General features: G+C 36.4%; 1 long non-coding RNA gene across 2 annotated transcripts in view; it reads right to left on the reverse strand.

Moving 5' to 3' along the window:
• LOC147573374 (uncharacterized) overlaps nt 1-8,547 on the reverse strand; it is a 32,088-nt gene extending 23,541 nt beyond the window's left edge. Inside the window, exons 1-3 of one of the 2 annotated variants that reach the window (XR_015244688.1) lie at nt 8,304-8,547; nt 7,245-7,355; nt 4,402-6,458 (exon numbers count right to left, since the gene is read on the reverse strand). This is a non-coding gene — a long non-coding RNA (uncharacterized LOC147573374). Of the gene's footprint in view, nt 1-4,401; nt 6,459-7,244; nt 7,356-8,303 lie in introns of those variants that run through there. The other variant, XR_015244689.1, reaches the window with a different exon arrangement.
• Nucleotides 8,548-20,823: the final 12,276 nt, after the last annotated feature.

Consider the following 20,823-nt stretch of genomic DNA (forward strand, 5'->3'; position numbering starts at 1 on the left):
GTAGATCTCATGTCAAGTGTTCTTCCAAAAATAAAAGTAAAATTAAATATATGTGTGTGTGTGTTTGTATGTATGTATAAAGATGAGATATTAGCATGAAACATCAGTAATTCCAATTTGTAGATAGCATCTTGGCAGTGCTAGATGTGGTTGTTTCACTCACACATGGTTCATCTTCCATGGGTTTGAAAAAATGGAGAAATCACAAAGAGTCATCAAAAGTGGGGAAATCACAGGTGCCATGTGAATTAGAAAGCTTTGGAGAGAATCTATGGGGAGGATGTACGTGGCTGAGCCTTTGTACTATAGGGTAGACCCGCTACACATGCACACACTTGTGACTGCCTTATTTAAATTCAAGTTGTCTTTCTCTCCAGGACCCTTGAAATGATGCAGATCCTTAAATATTATTGCCTTGGTTTCCCTAAATTCACACTGGTGTTTTTACAGGTACCCGGCCAGACACAGATCATATATGATAAAATTGTTTAAAATGCACTTTGCATGGTTTGCTTGAAATAAACTACAGTGCAGTCAAACTTGAGTGAGAAATCTACAACATGTGAGAAACAAGAAAATATTTCCAAAACAGTAAGAAATAAGAAATATTACAATCATTCTGCTTGTCATTTTAAGTTATTTACATTAAGAAATTGAAAAGTACCACCACTTGCAAAAGAACAGCAGATCATTTTTCCCCCTCAGTGTTGCTAAAAAAAATTTTTTTTAGAAAATTTGGTATTTTTTTACACTTTTTTAAATACTTTTGAGAGGGGGGCAGAGAGAGAACGAGCCGGAAAGGGGCAGAGCAAGAGGGAGACAAAGAATCCAAAGTGGGCTCTGTGCTGACAGCATGGAGCCCAATGCAGGGCGCAAACTCACAAACCCACGAGATTATGACCTGAGCTGAAGTCAGACACTTAACCGACTGAGCCACCCAGGCACCCCCTGGTATTTTGACAATATTAAAACCATCAGAAGCAAGAAAATTCTTACTTTGGTTGAATTCATAGAACTGTCAGTAATATGCTTTAGAAATTAAATATGTGCATCTCATAGGTAAAATCACAAGGAGCGATGTTTGAAATCAATTTACAAAAATGGTGATTTAACACAAAATTAAACAGTCCTTTCTTTGTGACTGTATCTGAACAATGTCTAAAAATTTTATATCAGCTCCAAACAATATCCACACTTGATCTGATTATGTTACCGTATCTTCAAGTCTTCAGTCACAGAAAAAAATTCTTTCACTTACCATCTTTGTGTCTATCATAGGGTACTCCTGTTCCCCTTTTAATTACGCAAATTTTCAAACATAACCACAAGTAGACAGAACACTCTCATCACCCAGCTTTAATATATATTAACATGTTAAGCGTCCGACTTCAGCCAGGTCACGATCTCGCGGTCCGTGAGTTCGAGCCCCGCGTCAGGCTCTGGGCTGATGGCTCAGAGCCTGGAGCCTGTTTCCGATTCTGTGTCTCCCTCTCTCTCTGCCCCTCCCCCATTCATGCTCTGTCTCTCTCTGTCCCAAAAAATAAATAAACGTTGAAAAAAAAATTTATAAAAATTAAAATATATATATATATATATTAACATGTGACCAGCTTCAATTTATCTACTGACCCACATATTTTAACCAAAATATTTTTTTTTATTTTTTTTTTTATCTTTATTCATTTTTGAAAGACAGAGAGAAACAGAGCACAAGCAGGGGTGGGGCAGAGAGAGAGGGTGACACAGAATCTGAAGCAGGCTCCAGGCTCCTCATGAGCTGTCAGCACAGAGTCCAACACAGGGCTCGAACTCATGAACCATGAGATCATAACCTGAGCAGAAGGCAGATGCTCAACCAACTGAGCCACCCGGGCACCCCATTTAGCCACAATATTTTAAAGCAACTCCCATAGCATGGTATTTCAACTGTAAATACTAGTATGCTTCTTCTCTAAGGCTATTTTGAAATAATCGCCATACTTTAAGTCAGTTATGCTAAGTGAAATAAGTCACACAGAGAAAGAAAGATACTGTATGTTTTCACTCTTAGGTGGATCCTGAAAACTTAACAGAAGGGGAAGGGGAAGGGGAAAAAAAAGTTACAGAGAGGGAAGGAGGCAAACCGTAAGAGACTCTTAAAAACTGAGAATAAACTGAGGGTTGATGGGGGGTGGGAGGGAGGGGAAAGTGGGTGATGGGCATAGAGGAGGGCACCTGTTGGGATGAGCACTGGGTGTTGTATGGAAACCAATTTGACAATAAATTTCATATTTTAAAAGTCAGTAATTTCTTAATATCATGAAATTTTTGTTTATTTATTTTAATCAGGATCTCTCAATGTCCACATACTATATTGTTATATTTTTTAAGTATTATTTATTCCACTGATTTGTACTATCTAATGTTTCACATTCTGCATTTGACTGATTACTTCCTCGTGGTGTATACATTAACTCTCCTGTCTGCTGTATTTCCTACAAACTGACAGGTAGATCTTAGAGGACCTGAGGTAGTCAGGCTCAAGTGTTTTGACAACATACTTCATATGTGGTGCTTTTACTTCCTATTACTTCTTATCACTGACTCTATGACATCTGGTTGCCTCATATTTAATGATGTTAAGATTTATCAGTAGGTTCAGATGATGTTAGTCCATCCTCATTTTAAAATTTCCAATCAAGTGTTCCCCTAATGATTTTAGGATTCACTGTGATTACTGCCCAGACCCACTATTTCATCCCAAGTTTCAAAATGTGATTTTACAATTCTATCATTCTTGGGGTGTCTAAGTGTCTTAGTTAAGAGGCGACTCGATCTCAGCACAGGTGTTCATCTCAGGGTCGTGAGTTCAAACCCCACTTTGGCTCTGCTGAGCGTGAAGCCTACTTAAAAAAAAAAAAAGTATATATATATATATATATATGTATATATATACACACACACACATACACACCAGACACACATGTACATATATTCATATATTCTATCACTCTTATTTATGTATTCATTTGTTGAATTCCAGTAAGGATGAACCATCCTCCCAACTTGTTACATTCCATTTTAAGATTTTTTTCAATTCTTCTAATGTAAAGAATATTTTCCTATCTATAGAAGTAAAAAATATTTTCTTGTCCTATTTTTGGATGTGTAGCCATGATCTAGTTGAGTGCCTGGGGAATGTTAAATAATGCCAATAATGAGCCAGATCATCCCAATGCATAAATTATCCTCGGGCTTACATCCCTTACTTTAGAAGCTTCATTAATTGCTTTAGCAGCATTAACTTTTAAAGGCCATTGGGGTCCCATTAAGTTACAGTTATATTATGTCTCCATCCCAGATGTCTCTCCCCAGAGAGTAGTTTGTGTGCTAAGAGAATTGGGGGTGACAAAAGAGAGAAAGCACCACTTTTAGTTGTAAGTTAACTCAAAAGAGTAAGTTTTGCAAGAATAACCAGAAAATCCATTTATTTAAAGCTTCATAAAATTTGACTGAAGTACTCTTAATAGTCTAGCTATACTCTTAAAAACCATGGCCAATTTTTGCAGCTTGATGAAGCACAGTGCTCATGAGGCCCAAGTTTGCTCCCACTGGATGGGCTAGTTAACATCTTGAGGAAAACAGGAAACAACTCTGGAATTTCTGCACCCTGACTCTGGTGGCTGCCTTGAAAAATGCATGTCATTAAACTTAGAACAGTAGAGAAAGACAACGCATACATTTAAACAACACTAGCAAAGACTCAAAGGAACAACATCAACTAGAATACATTCAGAATAAAAGAATATGCCTTTAGCTCCCATGAAGCCTTCCCTCTGGTGGATTCATGATAATTCTTCCAAATATTTCTATATACACCTTCCCTTTTAAAAATACACTCCTTCCGGGGTGCCTGGGTGGCGCAGTCGGTTAGGCGTCCGACTTCAGCCAGGTCACGATCTCGCGGTCCGGGAGTTCGAGCCCCGCGTCGGGCTATGGGCTGATGGCTCAGAGCCTGGAGCCTGCTTCCGATTCTGTGTCTCCCTCTCTCTCTGCCCCTCCCGCGTTCATGCTCTGTCTCTCTCTGTCTCAAAAATGAATAAAACGTTAAAAAAAAAAAAAATACACTCCTTCCAAACTCACAGAATTACCTTAACAGCACATCACCTCAAAATACAATCCTTTCTCTTTTTTTTTTTTTCATTCATTAATCAGGCTTCTCAAAAGACTAATTAGGCTTCTGCTTAAAAGACAGACACAGAGACCCAGAGGAGAAAGAGAGAACTGCAGGGAGAAGGAGCAAGCATATTAGAGGAACAGGATCAGAGCAAGACAGAGCCAGGGAAACCAGAGGAATTGCTTTAAGAAATCAATGATTTTTTTTCTTTTCATCAGAAGCCAAGGAGGAAAGATGAACAAGCAGAATGGGCGAGTTGAAGCGTCTGGGCCTGCAGAACATCGCAGAAAGACAAACAGTTGACTTTGCAGACCCCTGACAGGTTGTACAGACAGAACCTCCAGATACGCCAGAGTGGACTCCTCCAGAAATTAGGAACTTGTCTGAAAATTTTTTTCACAGAGCAAGTGGGCCCTAAGATTTTCTCCCCAAACCAGAGAAGCCTGCTGCTCACTTCCCCTTACCACACAAAAGAACCCCAAAAGGTTCCATAGAATGTTGTGGAGTTCATTCTGGGGTGAAAATACACTGGTTCTCTGCTATCTTTCTGAGCACCACAGTGTACACATTCCTGGTCCTAAGCAAAAACTAATGATACTCCTTGGCAATGAGATAAATGGAAAGGGGGTTACTTTATTTAATGATCAACTGGCTAGTCGGCTGTCTCCCTATTTTTCTTCTAGGATTTGTTTCAGTCCTTTGGAAGTAAAACTTGGAACTCTTTCTGCCTACCACACTATGATTAGATAAAGAATCCAAAACCACATTTCCCCTGTATTAACCTATTTTATTTTCTCCATTATCACTTTGATCCCCCTATTTAAGGGAGCTTTTCATTTTTCTTATTATTTTTTATTTAAATTCCAGTTAGTTAACATACAGTGTAATATTAGTTTCAGGTATACCATATAGAGATTCAACACTTAAAATACCCAGTACTCATCACAAGTGCACCCCTTAATACTCATCAGCTATTTACCCATCTCCCTACACACCTCCCCTCTGGGAACCCTCTCTATAGTTTGTTATCTACAGTTAAGAGTCTGTTCCTTGGTTTTCCTTTTTTTCCCCATGTTTGTTTGTTTGGTTTCTTAAATTCCACGTATGAGTGAAGTCATGTGGTATTCGTCTTTCTTTGACTGACTTATCTCGGTTAGCCTAATACTCTCTAGCTCCATCCACATCATTGCAAATGGCAAGATTTCATTCTTTTTGATGACTGAGTAATATTCCATTATATATACATATATACAACATCTTCTTTATCCACTTTATCCATTTATCAGTTGGTGGACATGTGGGCTTTCTCCATAGTTTGGCTATTGCTGATAAATGCAGCCATAAACGTTGGGGTACATGTACTCCTTTGAATTAGTATTTTTGTATCCTGTGGATAAATATCTACTAGTGCAATTGCCAGATCACAAGGTAGTTTGATTTTTAACTTTTTGAGGAATCCTCATGCTGCTTTAAGGGAGCTTTTTCTTTTCCAGGGTGGCATAAAGCTTTTCAACAATTTTATTGTGTGGTAATAAAAATAAATTTTCAAATCTAAACAGTAATAAAATAATTATTAAACAACTATCCATGTGTCAAGATTCCAGGGACAAAGAGAATGCTCCTTAGCCCACAGATTAGAAATTTCAAAGAGGGCACCCGGCAGGCAGGGTTTGTCCTCATGTGTTCATCAGCTTTACATATCAGGAATTACAGAAGCCAAAGTATTCTCCATTAGTATGCATTTAGGACATCTGTCTTCAGTTTACATTATGCAAGTGCATGTTAAAGAGAGCGAAAGCAGGTTTTACAGAGACATACAGAACTCTGAAGAAAGAGGTAAATCAAGTTATTAAATCAATATTTGCAAAATGTCACTGCAAGTATATAATCCTGGGAATTTCAGCTCAAATATGAATTCAGAGAAGACGACATTTGCTAGGGGTTTATCTGTAAAGATCAAGAGTCTGGTTCACATTATGGATTTGAGTAAGTCATAAGGGAAAAGTTGGCTATGGAAGCAGGACACAGCCATTGCTATGGTCTGAATGTTTATGTTCCACCAAAATGCGTATTTTGAAATCCTAATGCCCGATATGATACTATTAGGAGGTGGGCCACTGAGAAATGCTGAGGTTATGAGTGCCTCAGAGCCCTTGTGAATGGAATTAGTGCCATTATAAAAGAAGCCCCAAAAGCTCCCTAGCCCTTTTCACCATGTGAGAATACAATACATCTACCGTTCAGATGAGAGCCTTCACTTGACCATGCTAGCACTCTGATCTCACATTTGCAGCCTCCAGAACTGTGAGAAATAAATTTATGTAAATTCTAAGCCACCCAGACGGTGGTATTTTGTTACAGCAGCCTGAACGTACTAAGACAGCTATTACAAACTTTAGTACCTCCATCTCTCAAAACCCATGTCTGATCTTCAGGAAAATAAAACAGTATTAACAATAGATTTTCTCTGAAAAACTAGTATTTTCAAATGCTTCCATTGACTTAGATCCTTCTGAGGGGTTAGATTTTTGCTATTTTGACTCAGAGTTGCCACTGCACAACACATTATTAACATTAAAATAATTATTATCAGAACATGTGCAAGCAATCTTACATACAGACTCTGAGCAGAAGTTGTTTTGTTTGTGTTTATTTGGTTATGCTTTCTTTTTAGGAAGGGGGGAAATATCAAAATTGAAGCTTTGAAGAGAAATGGATAACTATTATTTTAGAGATCAGTTCTACTTGAATAGAGACAACATCCAGAAACCACCCCCTTGCATATTTCCCTTTCCAGTCCTCCCTCTCCCTCTCACACACCCAACTTGATCCATGTAACAGGACATGGCCCCAACTTTCAAAACAAAGAGTCTCATTTTAGTTGCAATGGCTAATCCCAGACTTGGCTGTTCTATGATGATTCTGAAACCACCTCTGACCCTGCAGAGTGTGCATTTGTGTGGAAGAATCTTCCATTGTATTATCTTTACCCATTGAAAAACCTAAACATCTTTGAATAATTCTAGGTTATTGTCACCTTGTCTTATCTTCTCAGACTGAACAATTCCCTCTCCATCTATATGGTTACCTTGAATGTATTCATAGAGTGACAGTGTGTTTCCCCTGAGCTTCTTTCTTTGTACCTGATGATTGCCTTGCTGGAGGGAGGCAGATGGAAAGGAATCATGCATTCTTCACCCTTTAAAAAGTAAAGCAACTCAGATTTAAGATGTCACACTGTTTTATTGGAAAGTATAAAAAGAACTGTTTTACGGTGTCATTACAATGACACGGTGCAAGGGCTGGCTCTAAAAAATACCACTACCTTGGGAGACCAAATAGTTTAAGGCAGAAACTATCAAACGATCTCATACTAAACTGTTTATCCATCAATTGAGAATGGAATTGTTTTTTTCTAATGGAGTGCTATGTCTTGTTATGGATTTATTGAATACTGCAATCACCACTGTGAAAATTAATACTGAAGGGAAAATTCATGTGTCATTTGATGACCTAGTTAGGGACACATGTTCCAGATTGAACAAAATATAATCCCAACAGCCAGAAATAAAAACATTACTGGAATATTTTATCTCCACCCTAAGTGGTGGAGTTGGGGTTTAGGTGCCCCAAAATGTATAAAGTAACTAAAATATGCTTTACATGCCTGTGTTTATTTAATGGTTACTCCCTTGAACTGCCCAATCAAAAATCCAGACAGAAAAATAACTCTTAATTCCCAATAGTGTTTACCTTAAAAAAAACATCTTTTGGTTTTTTGGTTTCTTACGGGGTTTTTTAACAGTCTTAATTCACATATACAACTAGATTCTTAGAAACACCTTTTATTTATGTGCCTTTACATACTATATTTCATGCATCACAGTGTGGTGAACATATTCTTTCACTGAACTATCACTGTCCTTACTCACATATATAACTAGCACTTTTAGAAACATCTTTTAGACATATGTGTTTACATCATTTATTCCATGTACCACGGTGTGATGAACATATTCTTTCACCAAATACAATCCTTATTCACACATTAACTATCATTTCAGAAGTAAAAGCAGACAAGAGGGGCTAAACTAATAAAGTTCTGCACAAAAAAGTAAACAATCAATAGAGTGGAAAGGCAACTTACAGAATGGGAGCAATATATGCACTGTATGTGAGAAGCAGTTGATTTCCAAAATATATAAGGCAGTCCTACAACAAAACAGCAAAAACAGCAAAAAACAAAAAAAGCCAAATTTTAAAAATGGGCAAAGGACTTGAACATACATTTCTCGAAAGAAGACATACAAATGACCAACAAGAATATGAAAAGATGCTAAACAGCACTAATCATCAGGGAAATGCAAACCAAAACCACATTATCACCTCACCACCTGTTAGTATGGCTATTGTCAAAATAATAATTACTATTATTGTTGTCGTTGTTGGAAAGAATGTGGGGAAATTGGAATGTTTGTATTGTACACTGTTGATAGAATACAGAACTGTGCAGCCCTATAGAAAATAGTATAAAGAGTCCTCAAAAAGTTAAAAATAGAACTATTATATGATCTGGCAATCTTCTGAATTAAAATCAGGATCTTCACTCCTATGTTCACAGCAGCATTATTCACAACAGGCAAGATTTATAAACAACCTAAATATTCATCAATGATGAATGGATAAAGAAAATAAGGTAAATAAATACGATGGTATATTATTCAGTTGTAAACAGAAGGAAGTCCTGCCATATGCATCAATATGGATGAACCTGGAAGACATTATGGTAAGTGAAATAAGGTAGTCACAGAAGAACAAACACTGCATGGTTCTGCTTATAGGAAGTATTTTAAGTAGTTAAACTCGTGAAAGTACAGAAGAGAGCAATGGTTGCCAGACACTAGACACTCCCTTCAGCAGCAAGAAAATCTTAAAATTTGTGAAGGGAAACAAACATGTCTTGAGCATGTGATAGGTGCACTTGCATATATTCTTCATTCCACACATGAGGTTTTTTTTCCTATGGCCTATTCCCTAATAGCAGGTTTGTCTAATGCCAAATACTGGATCATGATCCTTACAATGGACTAGATAAGGGTGTGAATGAGGTGGTTGTGCAAATCAATTCTTAATATAATAGCAGCACAAAGGAGGGGCATTTCCTTATTGATTTAATAGAGAGCCAAGAATTATCCTAACGTATGTTAGGTCTGTAATTAGAAATTTTATCTTTAAAAATCTTCAGTTCAGTCTTCTAAACTTCAAATGGCATTCTACTTAGGCAAACTGCTTCTCTGGAACAAAACCATGTTTTTACATTTACCTGAAAACATATACCCTAGCTGATCAGCCCTATTTAAGGCTGTATCTTTCTGATTCTAAACCAGACACTTCAGTAGAATTCCATTAACAATAAATGCTTAGTGGTGATCATTTCACAACATATACAAATATCAGATCATTATGTAGTACCCCTGAAACTAATACAACGTATGTCAACTATAGCTCAATAAAAAAATAAAAAAATGCTTAATTATAACAGGTAATATCTTAATAAATTTCTATGACAATATTTAAAATAAGTAAACTAAGGATCACCTGGGTGGCTCAGTCATTAAAGCATCTGACCTCTGATTTTGGCTCAGGCTGTGAAATCAAGGTTATGAGATTGTGCCCCACCTAGGGCTCCGCACTGAGCATGGAGCCTGCTTGGGATTGTCTCCCTCCCTATTTTTCTGTCCCTTCTCTGCTTGCACGCATGCTCACTCTCCCAAAGAAAACAAAAAAGAAAATGGAATGGAATGGAATGGAATGGAATGGAAAGGAAAGGAAAGGAAAGGAAAGGAAAGGAAAGGAAAGGAAAGGAAAGGAAAGGAAAGGAAAGGAAAGGAAAGGAAAAAAAAGAAAAAGAGAAAGAAAAAAAAAAGAAAAAGGGTAAGTAAACTGATTCTGTCTCCATCTCCTCTGCCTCCATAATTACCATAATTCCTGTGATATGTTCTACAAGACGCCCTGTACCATTGATGAATCCACACATCCTATTCTGATAAAGAATTTATTTTTGTATTTTAATAGAATATGTTGTATGTATTTTCAACTTGCTTTTTTCATATAATATATCTTGAAAACCAGTCTGTGACTGAATGTCATATTTTATAACCCTTCCTAGTCATAATAATGTAGTTGGACCTGAGGTGCTTTCTCATCCCCTACTGCTCTCATGCCCTACTGTGAAATTTACTTAATTTAATTTATATCATAAAGAAGAATGGCAATGCCATAAAGCATGCACATTTAAAATTTATTAAGTGATACCAAATTTCTCCCCATAGTGTCTATACCAATTAATAACTCCACCAGAATACTAAATATTTGATATACACCTTTAATCACACTTGACATTAGCATTATTTTTTTTAATTCTCATGGTGGGAAATTTATCTATTTAGTGGTTAAATTTTTTCAATTAGTTTTTATGATAAAATATGTAACTGCTGAAATCTATATATGAACTTCAGTGTTTCAACTTCTATGAATTTCCTTTTCCTATCTTTGTCCATTTTTATTGGGTTAACATTCTTCTTAAATATTGGAAATGTTTCCTTTTAGGAATTATAGATGTTACTCCTTTATCTGTTAACATAATAAAAGATATTTCTTCCCTGTTGTCACTGATACTTAACTCTACTGCACTGTTTTTTCAGTTTCTGTTGGACTATATATCTTAATAGAAACAACTTTACCAGTGGCTGTGCTCATAAAGAAACAGCCTGCCAAATTCTATTTTAAAATCTATTAGATGTTTTATTGGGACCACACTGATATTACACATTAACTTATTAGAGACATAATATATTTTTTAAATATTGAGTCTTCCATCCAGCAAAAATGGCATTTCTTTACATTATTTGCATGTTTTTATGTTCTATAGCAATTTTTTAATTTTTTTTTCAACGTTTATTTATTTTTGGGACAGAGAGAGACAGAGCATGAACGGGGGAGGGTCAGAGAGAGAGGGAGACACAGAATCGGAAACAGGCTCCAGGCTCTGAGCCATCAGCCCAGAGCCTGATGCGGGCCTCGAACTCATGGACCGCGAGATCGTGACCTGGCTGAAGTCGGACGCTTAACCGACTGCGCCACCCAGGCGCCCCTATAGCAATTTTTTTTAATTACAGGAATGTTTATGTGACTTCATACAATCCAAAAAAATGCAATATATGAATACAGCTAAGTGCATAATGGTCATATTTTTTTTCAAGAAGCTATGATTCTCATTTCTAGTATAAATAGATATAAACTGCACACAGAGAAAAACAGGCTGGTCATTAGTTTCAAAATTTTGCCCCAAAATGACCTATAGGTGCATTCTTTTCTGATCTTTCATAAAGTCCAAGAAGACAACTAAAGAAAAACTTTATTCTCTGATTCCTACCATTTGAAAGATGTTATTATCTATTGCAATAGACCAAGATATGGAAAGATGTCTATATTAAACATTTCAAAATGAAGCAGTAATGAGGACCTTCTTGTTAAAAAGGTCACTACCTAAGGATCTTTCTTATAAATTCAAAATGATAAAAATACGGTTATAAAAACCTTCTAGGTACATTTTCTGCATATAGATTTCCCTTTATTATGTGAATTTTTAAAAAATAAGTCTCAAAAAAATAACAGCAATAAATTACATTATTGTATATATTACATTGAATGGAATATTTGAATTATAATTATCCTACAAAATATCAAGTTGCACCATAATTGAGAAGTGTACCTTGAATTAAAATATTCCAGTATACTTTGGTTTTGGAGTATGATAAAAGCAACCAAATCACCAAAACAGAGTTTTAAGTTGTAGGTTTAAAATGTGGTTTTGCATTAAACTGAAGACATTGATTTAATTTAAAACATGAAAAGAAAGGAAAAGTAGGAAAGTTACTGAAAGTATTACTTTCAAAGCTCACAACATTTATTCAAGGGATCTTATTCTCTTATGAACAACATCAAAAACAATAATACATTCAATCTTTAAAAAAGAAAAAAAAAAGGACATCCTGCCATATGTGACAAATACAGATGAACCTGGAGGCTATCATGGTAAGTGATAGTATACCAATTATGTAATATGAATAAGTTCTGGAAACCTGCTGCTATAAAACACTGCATCTATACTTAACAATACTGTATTGTGCACTTAAAATTTTTGTTAAGCAGGTAGATCTCAGGTTAAGTGTTCTTACTACAATTTTTAAAGAAATAATGATTGTATGGGGTGCCTGGGTGGCTCATTCAGTTGAGCGTATGACTTTGGCTCAGGTCATCTCGCAGTCTGTGAGTTCCAGCCCCACGTTGGGCTCTGTGATGACAGCTCCGAACCTGGAGGCTGCTTTGGAATCTGCTTTGGTCTCCCTCTCTCTCCGCCCCTCATCCACCACTGTCTGTCTTTGTCTCTGTCTCTTTCTCAAAAATAAATAAACATTTAAAAAAAAGAAATAATGATTATAAATTAAAAGAAAAATCATAACTATTTTTTACCTATTAGATTAGCACAAAACTTAAAAGGAAATAACACTCATAGCTAATGAGGATAAGCCATCTTCAGACTTTGTTCATAGAGTATGAGCTGCTTCCCGGGGAAAGTAATCTAGAAATTGTGTATTAAAATTTAAAATGTTATCTACTCCAGAAAATTTTCCATGTACACTTGAGAAGAATGTATATTCTACGGCTTTAGGATAAAATGTTCTAAATATATGTGTTAATTCCATCTGGTCCATGTGCCATTCAAAGCTATTGTTTCCTTATTGATTTCCTGCTTAGATGATTTGTCCATTGCTGTAACTGGGGAGTTAAAGTCCTCTACTATTATGGTATTATTATCAATGAGTTTCTTTTTATTTGTTATTAATTGATGTATATATTTTGGTGCTTTCAAGTTGGGGGCATCAATATTTATAATTGTTAGATGTTCTGGGAGGAAAGATCCTTTAATTATGATATAATGTCCTTCTTTATCTCTTCTTACAGTCTTGTTTTAATATCTAGTTTGTCTGATATAAGCATGATGTCCATTAGCATGATAGACAGTTCTCCAGTCCCTAACTTTCAATCTGCAGGTGTCTTTAGGACTAAAATGAGTCCTTGCAGGCAGCATAAAGATAGGTCTTGATCTTTTATCTATTCTGATACCCAGTGTGTTGTGACTGGAGCATTTAGTCTAATTACATTTAGAACTGAAAGATATGAATTTAGTGCCATTGTATAGTTTGTACAGTTGGTGTTTCTGGTGATGTTCTCTGGTCCTTTCTAGTCTTTGTTGGCTTTTGGTCTTGTTTTATTTTTTTCTCCACTCAAAGAATGCCCCTTAAAGTTTCTTATAGGGCTGGTTTAGTGGTCACAAACTCCTTTAGTTTTTGTTTTTCTGGAAACTCTTTATCTTTCCTTCTATTTTGAATTAAAACCTTGCTGGATAGAGAATTATTCACAGCGTATTTTTCTGATTCATCACATTGAATATATCCTGCCACTACATACTGGGTTACAAATAAGCCCTCAACAAGTACAAAAGGAATGAGATCATATCATGCATACTTTCAGAGCACAACACTATGAAACTTGATCTAACCACAAGAAAAAAAAATTGGAAAGACACAAATACTTGGAGATAAAGAGCATCCTACTAAAGAATGAATGGGTTAAACAAAAAATTAAAGAGGAAATTAAAAAGTACGTGGAAGCCAATGAAAATAAAAATCTGACAGTACAAAACCTCAGGGACGCAGCACAAGTGGTCATAAGAGGGAAATATAAAGCAATACAAGCTCTCCTAAAGAAGGAAGAAATGTCTCAAATACACAACCTAATGTTACATCTAAAGGAGCTGTAAAAAGAACAGTAAATAAATCACAAGACAGCAAAAGAAAAGAAAGAATTAAGATTAGAGCAGTAATCAGAGTGCCTGGGTGGCTCAGTCAGTTAAGTGCCTGCCTCTTGATTTTGGCTCAGGCCATGACCTCACAGTTTGTGACCTTGAGCCCTGCCTCAGACTCTGCACTGATGGTGTGGACCCTACTGGGATTCTCTTGCCCTCCTCTCTGCCACTCCCCTGCTCACTCACACTCTCACTCTCTCTCAAAAATAAATAAATTTTTAAAAAATTCTCAAAGATTAGAGCAGAGATCAATAACAAAATTTAAAAAAAATGAAACGGATCAACAAAACCAGGAGCTGGTTCTTTGAAAGAATTAACAAAATTGATAACCCCCTAGCCCTACTGATCAAAAAGAAAAAGCCAAATAAATAAAATCACAAATGAAAGGTGAGAGATCACAACCAACACTGCAGAAATACAAATAAGAGAATATTACCAGCAATTTATATGCCAACAAATTGGACAATCTAGAAGAAATGGACAAATTGGACAATCTAGAAGAAATGGACAAATTCCTAGAAACATAAAAACTACCAAAACTGAAACAGGAAGAAACAGAATATTTGAACAGACCCACAACCAGCAAAGAAATTCATTCAGTAATCAAACATCTCGCCACCCCCCTCTCCCCTAAAACAAAACAAAAAAACAACAGGAGTCCAGGGCCAGATGGCTTTCCAGAGGAATTCTACCAAACATTTAAAGAAGAGTTAATACCTATTCTTTTAAAGCTGTTACAAAAAATAGAAATGAACAGAAAACTTCTGAACTCATTCTATGAACTCAACATCACCTTGATTCCAAACCCAAAGACCACTGAGAAGGAGAACTACAGACCAATTTCTCTGATGAACATGGTTGCAAAACTTCTCAGCAAGATACTAGCTAACTAAATCCAGCAGTACATTAAGAGAATTATTCACCATGATCAAGTGGGATTTATTCCTAGGCTACAGGCGTGGCTCAATATTCACAAATCAATGTGATACATCAGATTAATAAAAGAAAGGACAAGAGCCACACAATCCTTTCAACAGATGCAGAAAAAGCATTTGAAAGAATACAGCATCTTTTCTTGATAAAAAAAAACCCTCAAGAAAATAGGGATAGATGGAAAATATCTCAACATCATAAAGACCATATACAAAAGACTCACTGCTAATATCATCCTCAATGGAGAGAAACAGTGAGCTTTCCCCCTAAGGTCAGGAACACAACAGTGCTGTCCACTCTCACTGCTCTTCTTGAACATAGTGATGGAAGTCCTAGCCTCAGCAATCAGATGACAACAAGAAATAAAAAGCATCCAAATCAGCAAGGAAGAAGTCAAACTTTCACTCTTCACAGACGACATGATACTCTACATGGAAAACCCAAAAGACTGCACCAAAAACTGCTAGAGTTGATCCATGAATTCAGCAAAGTCACAGGATATAAAATCAATGTACAGAACTTGGTTGCATTTCTTTTTTTTTTAATGTTTATTTATTTTTGAGAGTGACAGAGACAGAGTATGAGCTGGAGAAGGGGCAGAGAGAGGGAGACACAGAATCTGAAGTAGGCTCCAGGCTCTGAGCTGTCTGCACAGAGCCCGACATGGGGCTCGAACCCATGAACCATGAGATCATGACCTGAGCTGAAGTCAGACATTTAACCAACTGAGGCACCCAGACACCCCGGAAATTGGTTGCATTTCTATATACCAATAATGAATCAGCAGAAAGAGAAATCAAGGAATTGATCTCATTTACAATTGCACCAAAAACTGTAAAGTACCTATGAATAAACCTAACCAAAGAGGTAAAAGATCTGTACACTGGAAACTATAGAAAGCTTATGAAAGAAATTGAAGAACATGAAGAAATGGAATAAGATTCCACGCTAATAGATCAGAAGAACAAATATTGTTAAAATATTTATACCACCCAAAGCAATCCTTATAAAAATAATACCAGCATTCTTCACAGAGCTAGAACAAACAATGCTAAAATTTGTATGGTACCAGAAAAGACCCCAAATACCAAAGTACTGTTGAAAAGGAAAACCAGTGTTGGAGGCATCACAATTCCAAACATCAAGCTATATTACGAAGCTATAATCAAGACAGATGGTACTGGCACAAAAACAGACACAGAGATCAATGGAACAGAACAGAGAACCCAGAAATGGACCCACAAATGTATGGCCAACTAATCTTTGACAAAGCAGGAAAGAATATCCAAAGGAAAAAAGACAGTCTCTTCACTAAATGGTGCTGGGAAAACTGGACAGCAACATGCAGAAGAATGAACCTGGACTACCCTCTTATACCATATACAAAAGTAAGTTCAAAATGGATAAAAGACCTAAATGTAAGACATGAAACCATCAAAATCCTAGAGGAGAAAACAGGCAACAACATCTTTGACCTCATTTGCAGCAACTTCTTACTAGACATATCTCAGGAAGCATGGGAAACAAAAGCAAAAATGAGCTACTGGGACCTCATCAATATAAAAAGCTTCTACACAGCAAAGGAAACAATCACTAAAACCAAAAGGCAACTAACAGAATGGGAGAAGATATTTGCAAATGACATATCAGATAAAGGATTAGTATCCAAAATCTATAAATAAGTTATCAAATTCAACACCAAAAACAAGTGATCCAGTGAAGAAATGGGCAAAAGACATGACACTTTTCCAAAGAAGACATCCAGATAGCTAAGAAACACATGAAAAGATGCTCAATATCACTCAGCATCAGGGAAATACGTACCAAAACTACAATGAAATACCATCTCACACCTGTCAGAATGGCTAAAATTAACAACTCAGGAAACAACAGATGTTGGCAGGGATGTGAAGAAAGGGGAACACTTTTGCACTGCTGGTGGGAATGCAAACTGGTACAGCCATTCTGGAGAACACTATGGAGGTTCCTCAAAAAAATAAAAATAGAACTACCCTATGACCCAGCAATTGCACTACTAGGTATTTATCCAAAGAACACAAAAAAGCTGATTTGAAGGGGCACATGCACTTATAGCAGCATTATCAGCAATAGCTAAATTATGGCAAGAGCCCAAATGTCTATCGACTGGATAGATGAATGGATAAAGAAGATGTGACTACTTTGGGACTCTGTCCTACTGTAATAACACTTGTATCTAAAATAAATGTGTAACTGTGCTTACTGCAACATTGCCTGTTACGGAAAAAAAAAAAAAACTACAAGTAAAAATAGTTTTTAAAAAGTAAGATTCATTGTGATTAGATTGCCTTGGGCTATACTTTCATTCCTTTATCAAGCTCTGTGCGTAAGGAATGGAACAGAGGATGAGATCAGCTTCTAAAGAAATAGATAATAAACAGAGGGCCAGTGTAGACACCCAGAGAAAAAGGTCGAGTTCTACTAGAAAACAGAGGCATGGTCATATAGACAAGCAACAAATACATATTATGGCACCAGTTGGCCCTTTCAAGTCAGTAAGTAGGAGCAGAAGGAAAAATACTATTTTAAATCACTACATTTGAGCCCTGAGAGTCTGAAAGGACATTTTTGGAGAGTTAACAAATTCTTCCTCACAGAGCCCAGTAGGTATCTCTGGAATGATGGACCAGTGGGAAGGAAATAGACCTTTATTAATATCTCCAAAGTATTTAATATACATTTTACCATATTCTTACAGTAAGGTAAGCTAGAGGAAAAAAATGTTATTAAGAAAATCATAAGGGAGAGAAAATACATTTATAGTACTGGACTATATTAATCAAAAAAATCTGCAGTTAGGTAGACCACACAGTTCAAACCGCCTTGTTCAAGGATCAACTGTACTAGGACTGCTCTGGACACCAGGTGTTGGCTATGTCCTCTTCCTCTTACAGCTTCCCTGAAAGAACAAACTCACATAAAAACACCACTGAGCAATGTGAAAATTGTTATGTATCTTGACAGGGAGATGAACAACAATCTTCACTGAAAATAACTCAAAAACTCTCTACTTACTGCTCCAAATTCCCATCTTGGCCAAGCGTCCACAAGCTTCCTGTCTCCTTTTTCTCCATGTGAGCTCGGTTTCCTCAGCTCCACCTGGCTTCCTCTAGGCTTTCCTCATTGAAAACCATTTTTCTTTATCATCATTCATGTAAAATGGCATCCCTCCACCTGGGAGACCTGGTTAAGGTGGACCTCAGCCCTGGAAGCTCATCCTCTACTTTCAGGGACCTTACTGAAGCCACTTTGAACACAGGAACACTATTCTACAAGGAACTTTCATTCTAGACTGCCAGAAAATAAAACTAACTCCCTCCATAAGGCTGCTTTCATTCTGTGCTCTCAAAAGACAAGCTTTACGGGAAACACTGTGACCATAAGAGAAAGGAGAAAAAACATTTAAATATGAAGAAGAGATACAGCAATTATTGAAAACTAGTCCATTCTCTTAGACCATAATAAAGACAAAAAAAATAATAAAATATCTCCAAACCCTGTATGAGACAGAAAAGTTACACTGGCCACAAAGGAGTCATTAAAATTGGTTCCTTACTTCATCTAGAATAAGCTTCACTGTTAAACTATTTCAGTCAGTATTTCAGCTTTTCCCCACTAGACTACTTCAAGCATCATTTATAGAAAAATTAGTAAATGCAAGACAATCCAGTATGTGAGTAGAGCTAATCCCACAAAAGTTATATTCCACAGTTCAATAGTAACTCAACCTCACTAGAGATAATTCCACACTAGATGTTGGGGATAAAAAGCACTCAATTAATACTAGCTATTATTATTAAGTTATTATTATTGGTCTTAGCCTTCATGTTCCAGATTTAACACTTTAGTACTTGACATGAAAAGTTACAGACTAATGAATGAATGGGCTATAAGGTAAAATACATGTCTTACTATATGTCACAGTAAAAAACAATTTTTCTAAACACTGAGGTAGATACAAGTTTTATTCTTCCCTACTGGTAAGACTTCTTGCACAAGTAGGCCCCTGGTTCTCATAACCAACAATGAATGATATGTGCCTTCTACTGAGTTCTGACTCTATATGTACCATGATATATGTTTTCATTTATAACACAGATAATTAGCACATAATCCAAAACTGGCCACACCACTCACAAATTCCTTTTTCTCTCCAAGAAGGAGGAATAATGCAATAGATTCATCAGGTGTGAGGATGCTTTGACTATAGTCCTCTAATACAGAACTTTCACTATTCTGGTAAAATGGGAGGGTCCAAATAGAGATGGCTTCTTGTGGTATTCTTCCTTTAATGTATTAGGAAGAAAGACAATTAAAATTTTCTCCAAAGTGTTTGAGAAACAAAGAGAATGTCAGTGTGCCTGGAGAATACAACAATGGAAAGAGTGAAGAGAAGAGGTGGAGGTAGGAGCTAGATCATATAAAGTTTGATTTTATTCTGGCTGCAATGGGAAACCCTTCAACTGTTTTAAGAAGGAGAGTAATGTAATGTAACAATGTCTTTGTAAAACTCTCTCTGGGGGCTCCTGGCTGGCTCAATCTCATGAGAGTTCATGAGAGTTCAAGCCTCACAGTGGGCATGACACCTACTTAAAAACAAAACAAGACAAAAAAAAAAAAAAAAAAAGAACTGTCTCTGGCTGCTAATTAGAAACTAAGTTTCAAGACAGCAAGATTGGAGAGCATTTAGAAGATGGGTACAGTGGTTCAGGTGACTAACAATTATTGCTTAGACTAGCATTATTATACAGAAGATGGTAAAAGGTTACCCTATGTTAAATATGTTTTGAATACTGAGATGTCTAAGGTTACTATTGAATAATCAAGGATCATTCATAAGTGTCTGTAGCAAGCAACATGTAAATGCCACTGCTATTTGCTGAGAAAGGGAAGACATGGCAACGGAGACTGTCAGTTTGGAGGAGGGTTATGTAATAGTTTAGTGTGACCCATATGAAATATGGAGTCTCTACACCTTTTCTTTCTTTTTCTCATATGATTACTGTGGCTAGGACCTCCCGTACCATGAATAAAAGTGGCAAGAGGAGACATCTTGTCTTGTTCCCAGTGTTAGAGGAAAAGCTTTCAGCTATTCACTGCTATGATGTTGGCTGTGGGTTTGTCATATATAGCCTTTATTACATTAAGGTATGTTCCCTCTAAACGCACTCTGAGAGTTTTTCTCATGAATGGATGTTGAGTTTTGCCAAATGCTTTTTTTTTCATCTACTGAGATAATATGGTTTTTATCTTTCATTTTGTTGATGTGATATATATCACAGTGATTTGCAGACATTAAACTATCCTTGCATTCCCAGAATAAGTGCCCGAATTGTGGTGAATGATCCTTTTACTGTATTGTGGATGAAATATGGTGTATCTAACCTACAGATGGGATTAGATGAGATCACCTGCTAAAAGAGAATAGATGGAGAGAAACACTAAGGACAGAGACTGCAGATTCTCCACTGTTCAGATGGGATGATTAAGAATAAGAGATTAAAAAGGAATAGCAGGTGAGAGTGATGTTACAAAAATCATTCAGAATAGCATTTCAAGAGGGAAGATGAAGTCAGCAATGTAGAAACCTCAACAACTACATTACAATGAGAATGCAAAATGGACTATACATTTGGTCAAGATTCAAGTTACTAATGACTTGGAAAAGATTATTTCCTTGCATCTGTGAGGAGTAGAGAGCTTGATAAGAATAGGCTTATCAATATATAATTAGAGTCCATTGTATCCAATTTTCACTTTTTGA

The sequence above is a fragment of the Puma concolor genome, chromosome E2 (genome assembly GCF_028749965.1).
Source record: "Puma concolor isolate L17-30 chromosome E2, mPumCon1.1.hap2, whole genome shotgun sequence".
Taxonomy (NCBI): domain Eukaryota; kingdom Metazoa; phylum Chordata; class Mammalia; order Carnivora; family Felidae; genus Puma; species Puma concolor.